Source organism: Scyliorhinus torazame, chromosome 7 (genome assembly GCF_047496885.1).
Source record: "Scyliorhinus torazame isolate Kashiwa2021f chromosome 7, sScyTor2.1, whole genome shotgun sequence".
NCBI lineage: Eukaryota > Metazoa > Chordata > Chondrichthyes > Carcharhiniformes > Scyliorhinidae > Scyliorhinus > Scyliorhinus torazame.
The window spans coordinates 40,374,532-40,383,358 of NC_092713.1; positions in this window are offsets into that span (position 1 = coordinate 40,374,532).

The window sequence follows — 8,827 nt, forward strand, 5'->3', positions numbered from 1 at the left end:
AGTGACGAGCACACTTCAAAGTGATGGAAGTTAACTATTGACACTCTACGTTGTTCATAAATCAAGATTGCTCTTCATAGTTTTGCAGCTTCTTTGTTCACCAGTTGCAGTAGGAACTCAAGTCAGCCCAGAATTGTTTGAGGTAGTTTCCAAAGAGGAATCAACACTCTTGCAGCCACAGGAGGACATTCTGTAAATTGTATTCCACTTTTGAGGAGTGTTTTTGAAAACTCACCATTATTCTTAGACGTCCCCCTATACCACAAAGGGCCGACATTCTAAATGGTGAACAGGGATTCTCACTCCCCGACTCCGATGCAGGCTTCAGTGGGTACTATTCAGGTCAAACTATGTTTTCAAGTTATCCCCCGGTATAACCCATACCTTCACTGAAGATTTCATCTACTTACCACTTAGTAGCATCGATCCTGGGTCCCGCATTGCTAAGTAAGTAAAGTAGACTTTGGAATAACCACTATTTCAGGTTAAATTAAGTTATTTTATTATTATATTTTTTCTTTTAAAAGCTGCAATTACTTTCTTTACAGAAAAGTAAAAAGATCTTGCTTCTGGATCCTTCTGGTTGGTTGAAGGGACCTTCAGGCCCAACTTGACAATCAATCGTCTTTTTAAAATCTGGTCTTCTTTAGATGTGTTCGCTGATGAGCTCAGTTGCTATGTCCTATCTTTCCCACGTACCGAGCTGTGAGAGCTGGTTCTGCTGGCTATCTCTGAGCTGACTCTGAGCTGACTCTGCCTACTTTTTAAATTCTAGTATTCCTTAGATGTATTAGCTGTTTTAGCTCGGCTGCTTTGCCCTGTCCCTTTCCCATGGCCGAGCTGACTGTAATCTGACTCTGAGCTGCTTGTTCCTTCTCTGCTTCTCCGCCTCTCTCTCTCTGAGCTCTGGTTCTGGTTGCTGTCCCCTTTCTTCAGGTTTATATATATTTCTAACATTTATTATGTTTTTATGACTTTATTGTAAAGTAACTCTTGATTTTCTTTGATTGTAAAAAGTATCTTTGATCTAAACATTCTCATACAACAAAGATCTGATTACATTGTGTCCTTTGTGATATTCAAAAATGCTTTGGTTCAAAGAGGTGTTACTTTTAATTCCTGTCATTTCTATAGTTTTATTTTCCAATTGTGTCCTCAGCTCATAATTTTGACTGTGATTTTGGCTTTGAATTATGTTTCTCATAGACTGATAGTCTCCAGTTTTCTTTAATTTACCTGGTATTAGCAAAGTTTCACACCGAGTATTATCACCAAATTCAGTTGAACCTTATCCTTTCCTTTCCAGCTGCTTACTAAGATAATTAATTTCAATGAAGGTGTGAGCCATTGTTTTTGGCTTCATTCAAAATCCTGTGTGTTTGCTAAGCCTGCTTGACCAAGGATATCTGCATTTCACAATCCTGCTCTTTGCAGCTGCTGTTAACCCTTTGTGGGATCTTTTCCTGTATCCTCTCATGTTTCTCTCAGACCAGATATTGCCAGTCTTCCATGTTTCAACTGACACATCTTTCCATATTTTCAGTAACAGGAGAAAGTGGATGAAGAAGAAGATGAGAAGGTACGTGAAGAGAAAAAGATTGGTGAAGACAAAAGTCGGTCCCTTACAGTCAGAAATAAGGGAATGTATAATAGGGTACAAAGAAATGAGCAACTAAATACATACTTTAGTCTGTCTTTACAAATGAGAGCACAAATAACATACCAGAAATGTTGGGGAATGCAGGGTTTAGTGAGAGGGAGGAACTGAAGGAGATCAATATTAGTATTGAAATGGTGGTTGGGGATATTAATGCATTTGAAGGCTGATAAGTCCCCAGGGCCTGATAATCTACATCCCAGAGTACTTAAGGAAGCGGCTGTAGAAATAGTGGATGCATTGGTGGTCACTTCCAGGATTCTATAAATTCTGGAACAGTTCCTGCAGATTGGAGGGTAGCTAATGTAACTGCACTATTTAAAAAGGGAGGCAGAGATAAAACTGGGAATTATAGACCAGTAAGCCTGACATCAATAGTGGGGAAAATTCAACAAACCATTCTCAAAGATTTTATACAGAGCACTTAGAAAACGATGGCAGGAACAGACAGCATGAATTTATGATGGGGAAATCATGCTTGACAAATCTACTGGAATTCTTCAAGGATGTAGCTAGTGGAGTTGATGAAGGGGAGCCAGTGGATGTGGTTTATTTGGACTTTCGGAAGGCTTTTGACAAAGTCCTGCACAACAGATTAGCATGTAAAAGTAAAGCGCATGGGATTTGGGGTAGTGAATTGAAATGGATAGAAAACTTGTTTCCGACAGGAAACAAAGAGTAGGAATTAATGTGTCTTTTTCAAATTGGCAGGCAGTGACTAGCGGGCTACTGCAGGGATCGGTGCGAGGACCCTAGCTATTCACAATATATATTAATGATTTAGATGAGGGGACAAAATGTAATATTTCCAAATTTGCAGATGACATCAAGTTGTGTGGGAGGGTGAACTGTAAGGAGGTTGCAGAAGTCCTTCAGTGTGATTTGGACAAGTTGAGTGTGTGGTGTTGGGTGTTCTAACACACAGAAGAGCCAACACAGTTGCATATGGTACAACACTTGTTTATTTAAACTCACTATTTACAACTTGGTCTTTGCACTCTGCACGTGGGGGGCTCCCTGCTTGTGGTGTTTCAACAGCTCTTTCATGCTTCCTTCTCCCCAGACCTACTCACCTCCAGGTGTCGTGCTCGTGCTTTTTATGTGGTTGGTGTTCTTGTCTGTGATTGGTTGTGGTGTTGTGTACTCTGATTTGCCTGTTAGTGTGTCCATCATGATGTGTGTGTTTGAATATCATGACATCCCCCCTTTTTACAAAGATATGTGCCTACGTGGTAATAAATATGATCGTGACGTGAGTGCATCTAAGAGTGTGTGTGTGTCGTGTGCAGCATGTGTCTATGACGGAACTATGTACATGGGGCGATGTCGAGTGCGTCACATGAATCCAGTTGTACCATAACATAACAGAAATGCGAACGAGAGAAGAAGAAAAAAAAATTTTGAACAGTTGTCCAGTCAGACGACATCTGGAACGATAAACAACAACAGGTTATCATGTAAAATTGTCCAACTTATTAAACATATGAACTGTATTATAAGTCCATTCTAATGGGTTTGCGACGAATTCGGGTTGACCGCCTTAAGGGTGGATCAAGAACCACCGGCTGCTGTGCAGGCATGGCCATGGGTGGCGATGGAAAGGGCGTGATGTGCGGCAGCTCCACAAAGTCATCCTCGGAAGCCTGTTGAGGATCTGGCGTGTTGTGTGGCTGTGAACGTGGAAGTCGGCGAAGGGCGCGCCGATTGCGGCGACGCACGGAACCATCCGGCATGCGAACCAGGAACGAGCGGGGAGCCACTTGTCGGAGGACTTCGGCCGGTGCTGACCAGCCACCATACGGTTGATGGACGCGTACTTTGTCTCCGGAGGACAGGGGGGGCAGGTCCGTCGCTCGTGTGTCGTACCGACCTTTCTGGCGATCACGCTGCAGTTGCATGTCCCGAAGAACCGCCTCATGGTCTGTTGTCGGTGCCAGGACGGAAGGTACCGTCGTCCTGAGGGAGCGACCCATTAGTAGCTGCGCTGGCGAGAGGCCCGTGGATAACGGGGCCGAGCGATAGGCCAGCAAGGCAAGGTTAAAGTCCGATCCGGCATCAGCCGCCTTGCACAGGAGCCGCTTTGCGATGTGGACACCCTTTTCAGCCTTCCCGTTCGATTGTGGATGCAGAGGGCTGGATGTCACATGAGTGAAACCATATGCTGCGGCAAAGGACGACCATTCACGGCTGGCAAAACAAGGTCCATTGTCTGACATGACAGTCCTTGGAATGCCATGGCGAGCAAACGTTTCCTTGCAGGCCCCAATGACTGCGGACGACGTCAGATCATGGAGAGGCATGACTTCCGGGTAGTTTGAGAAGTAGTCTATAATAACAATGTAATCTCTGCCGAGCGCGTGAAATAGGTCAACACCCACCTTCGCCCAGGGGGACGTCACCATCTCGTGTGGTAGAAGTGTTTCCGGAGGTTGCGCCGGCTGAAACCTCTGACAGGTTGTGCAGTTGAGCACCATGTTGGCTATGTCTTCATTAATACCCGGCCAATATACCGCCGCCCGGGCCCTTCGTCTGCATTTTTCGACACCCAAGTGGCCTTCGTGTAGTTGACGAAGAATCATCTGGCGCACACTGTGTGGAATGACGATCCTATGCGATTTCATAAGGACCCCGTCTATATTGGTGAGATCATCTCGCACATTGTAAAACTGGGGGCACTGCCCTTTTAGCCACCCTTCCGTCATGTGGCGCATCACTCGCTGCAGCAGAGGGTCAGTCGCCGTCTCTGCGCGTATGTGGGCCAGACAAGGATCATCAGCTGGCATATTTGCTGCTGTCAGAGTCACGTGTGCCTCAATTTGACGCACGAACCCCTCCGCATCTGGTGGTGTGCTCACTGCTCGGGAAAGAGTGTCCGCCACTATGAGTTCCTTCCCCGGAGTGTAGATCAGTTCAAAATCGTACCTCCTGAGTTTGAGTAAGATGCGCTGGAGGCGAGGAGTCATGTCGTTCAGGTCTTTGTTAATGATGTTGACCAGGGGGCGGTGGTCAGTTTCGACCGTGAATCGTGGCAGGCCATACACATAGTCGTGGAACTTGTCCAGTCCAGTTAACAAGCCCAGGCATTCTTTTTCGATTTGCGCGTAGCGCTGTTCGGTAGGGGTCATGGCTCGTGAGGCATACGCAACCGGGGCCCATGATGACGTGCTGTCTTTTTGCAGGAGTACCGCTCCAATACCAGATTGGCTGGCGTCTGTTGAGATCTTTGTAGGGCGAGTCGCGTCAAAGAAGGCCAGCACTGGTGCCGTGACCAGTTTGTGCTTGAGCTCCTCCCATTCCTGCTGATGCGACTGGTGCCAGTTGAATTCCGTCGATTTTTTTACGAGATGGCGCATGTTTGTTGTATGAGAAGCCAGGTTGGGAATGAACTTCCCAAGGAAGTTGACCATGCCCAGGAATCTTAAGACAGCCTTCTTGTCAGCCGGTCGTGGCATGGCTGTGATGGCGCTAACTTTGTCTGCATCGGGACGGACCCCGGACCTTGAGATGTGGTCCCCGAGGAATTTCAGCTCCGTCTGGCCGAAAGCACACTTCGCACGGTTGAGACGCAGGCCATTTTGCCGTATGCGGGTGAAGACACGTCGAAGACGATGCATGTGTTCCTGCGGAGTGGTGGACCAAATGATGATATCGTCCACATATACACGTACCCCTTCGATGCCTTCCATCATCTGCTCCATAATGCGGTGGAATACTTCAGATGCCGAAATGATGCCGAATGGCATCCGGTTGTAGCAGAATCTGCCAAAAGGGGTGTTGAATGTGCATAGTCTTCGGCTGGCCGGGTCCAGTTGGATCTGCCAGAATCCTTTGGACGCATCCAATTTAGTGAATATGTTGGCTCGCGCCATCTCGCTGGTGAGGTCTTCTCGTTTTGGGATGGGATAGTGTTCCCGCATGATGTTGTTGTTCAGATCTTTTGGATCTATACATATACGGAGCTCGCCAGAGGGCTTCTTTACACAGACCATGGAGCTGACCCATGGCGTGGGCTCCGTGACCTTGGATAGGACCCCTTGGTCCTGAAGAATCTGCAGTTGTGCCTTGAGGCGGTCTTTGAGAGGCGCAGGAACCCTGCGAGGTGCGTGAACGACAGGGATGGCGTCCGGTCTGAGTCGAATCTTGTACGTGTGTGGCAATGTCCCCATGCCTTCAAAAACCTCCTGGTTGTGAGCGAGGAGGGAATGGAGATTCGCGTGGAACTCAGCATCCGGGAAGTCGGATATCTCATCTGGAGAGAGAGACATGATGCGCTGTACCAGGTGAAGGACCTTACACGCTTGTGCGCCCAGTAACGAGTCCTTTGATGAGCCCACAACTTCGAAGGGGAGTGTGGCCGTGTACCCCTTGTGAGTCACCTGTAGCTGGCAAGATCCTACGGACGGGATAACGTTCCCGTTATAGTCAACCATCTTAAGCCGGGATGGTGTGATGAGTGGTTTGACCTTCATGGCCTGGACTGCAGAGTAAGCAATCAGGTTGGCGGATGCGCCGGTGTCCAGACGGAAGGCGACGCGCGATCGGTTGACCGTCAGGGTGGCACACCACTCATCGTCTGGATTGATGGCATTGACCTTGTTGACATCAATGACGGCAACTCTGAAGTCATCCTGGTCATCTGCATCACTTAACTGGAAGTCTTGATGCGTGGGCTGGACGGTCCTGACTCGTGTGCGAGGTTGTCGAGGATGCGCCGGATCCATGGGTTGAGCCGCACGACAGCGGGCTGCGTAGTGGCCTATCATGGCACATCTGTTGCACTGTTGGTATTTTGCAGGACATTGCCCTTTTAAGTGTAGACCTCCACACTTGCTGCACGTCATGACGTCACGGCGTTCGTTGCGCCACTGCGCATGCGCAGTGCGATCTTGCGGTGGGCGCGCCTGCGCAGTGCGTCCCTCGTTGTGGCCGTTATTCTTGGCGCGCACCTGCGCGGGAGACCGCGAAAAGCGCGGGAAGCGGCCGCTGTCGTCCGGGCCGTGGGGCGGGAAGAAATCGACGGCCTGGATGCGTTCAACGTCGTGGGCGGCCTGGCTTGCCGATTCGACGGCTGGGGACCCCCTCCGTGCCAACTCGGACGCCTGGAATCGGGCAAAACGGCAGGTCGCATTTTCATGGAGGACACAGGCTTCCACAGCAGACGCTAAGGTGAGGCTCTTTATTTTAAGAAGCTGCTGGCGTAGGCCACTGGAGGCAACGCCAAAAACAATCTGGTCCCTGATCATGGACTCTGTGGTGGTGCCGTAACCGCAGGACTGCGCTAGAATCCGGAGGTGCGTCAAAAAGGGTTGAAAAAGCTCCTCCTTACCTTGCAGGCGTTGCTGAAAGATGTATCTTTCGAAAGTTTCGTTTACTTCAGTTTGAAAGTGCTGGTCCATTTTGAGGATGACCGTGTCATATTTGGCCTGGTTTTCGCCTTCCTCGAACACCAGTGAATTAAAGACATCATTTGGGTGGGGGCCTGCGTAGAAGAGGAGCATTGCAATCTTCGAAACATCCGAGACATTCTGTTTTTCGGTGGCACGGATGTACAGGTCAAATCGCTGCCTGTAGAGCTTCCAGTTGGTGCCTAGGTTCCCCGTGACTTGCATCGGCTGCGGTTTGCCGGTGTGGTCCATGTCCAGAATGGCAGGTTGGTAGGCAGGTATCGATCCACTCCTGTACCATGTGGTGTTGGGTGTTCTAACACACAGAAGAGCCAACACAGTTGCATATGGTACAACACTTGTTTATTTAAACTCACTATTTACAACTTGGTCTTTGCACTCTGCACGTGGGGGGCTCCCTGCTTGTGGTGTTTCAACAGCTCTTTCATGCTTCCTTCTCCCCAGACCTACTCACCTCCAGGTGTCGTGCTCGTGCTTTTTATGTGGTTGGTGTTCTTGTCTGTGATTGGTTGTGGTGTTGTGTACTCTGATTTGCCTGTTAGTGTGTCCATCATGATGTGTGTGTTTGAATATCATGACAGAGTGAGTGGGAAAATGAATGGCAGATGCAGTATAATTTAGATAAATGCAAGGTTCTCCACTTCGGTAGCAAAAATGAGAAGGCAGACTATTGTCTGAATGGCCATAAATTAGGAGAGAGGAATGTGCAATGAGACCTGAGTGTCCTTTAACACCAGTCACTGAAGGTAAGCATGCCGGTACAGCAGGCGGTAAAGAAGGCAAATGGTAAGCTGGCCTTCATTGCGAGTGGATTCGAGTACAGGAGCAGAGATGTCTTGCTGCAATTATACAGGGCCTTGGTGAGGTCACACCTGGAATATTGTGTGCAGTTTTGGTCTCCTTATCAGAGAAAGGATGCTCTTGCTGGAGAGGGAGTGCTATGAAGGTTTACCAGACTGATTCCTGGGATGGCGGGACTGACGTATGAGGAGCGATTGAGTCGGTTAGCATTGTATTCGCTGGAGTTCAGAAGAATGAAGGGGATCTCATATAAATCTATAAAATTTGAACAGGACTGAACAGGGTGGATGCAAGAAGGATGTTCTCGATGGTGAAGGTGTCCAGAACCGAGGTCACAGTCTGAGGGCATGTGGTAGATCAATTATGACAGAGATGGGTACAGATTTCTTCACCTGGTGAGTGGTAAGTTATGAAAGTCATTGCCACAGGAAGGCCAAAGCATTGTATGTTTTTAAGAAGCAGTTAAATATAACACTCGGGGCGAAGGGAATCATAGGAAATGGGGTGAAAGCAGGATTAGGCTATTGAGTTGGATATTGAGCCATGATCATAATGAATCATGGAGCAGGCTCAGAAGCCTGAATGGCTTCCTATTGCTCCTATTTTCTATGTTTATATGTTTCTATGAGTTTGGAGAACCACTAAAAGCGCAGAGCAGCAAGAGGAGGAAATTCTGGACCTCGTACTGCTTTTTGACGAGAGTGGTTGAGGATGACGAGCAAGGTACCATTGATGAGTGTGACCAGAACATTACTGTTGAACATGGCTAGGATGCCAATCCACCTGACTATTCTGGGAAGGTCGCTGATGACCTGGCTCCGGCACTGACTTTCACAAAGAGAAATCAGGAACAATGGTCAATGGGAAAATTGCAGAACACAAAGCTGACTTTGCGAATCCTGATGTAAGGCTGAAGAGGAAATGACCAAAACTGCTGATAAAACAGTTACCAATTGCAGTGTAA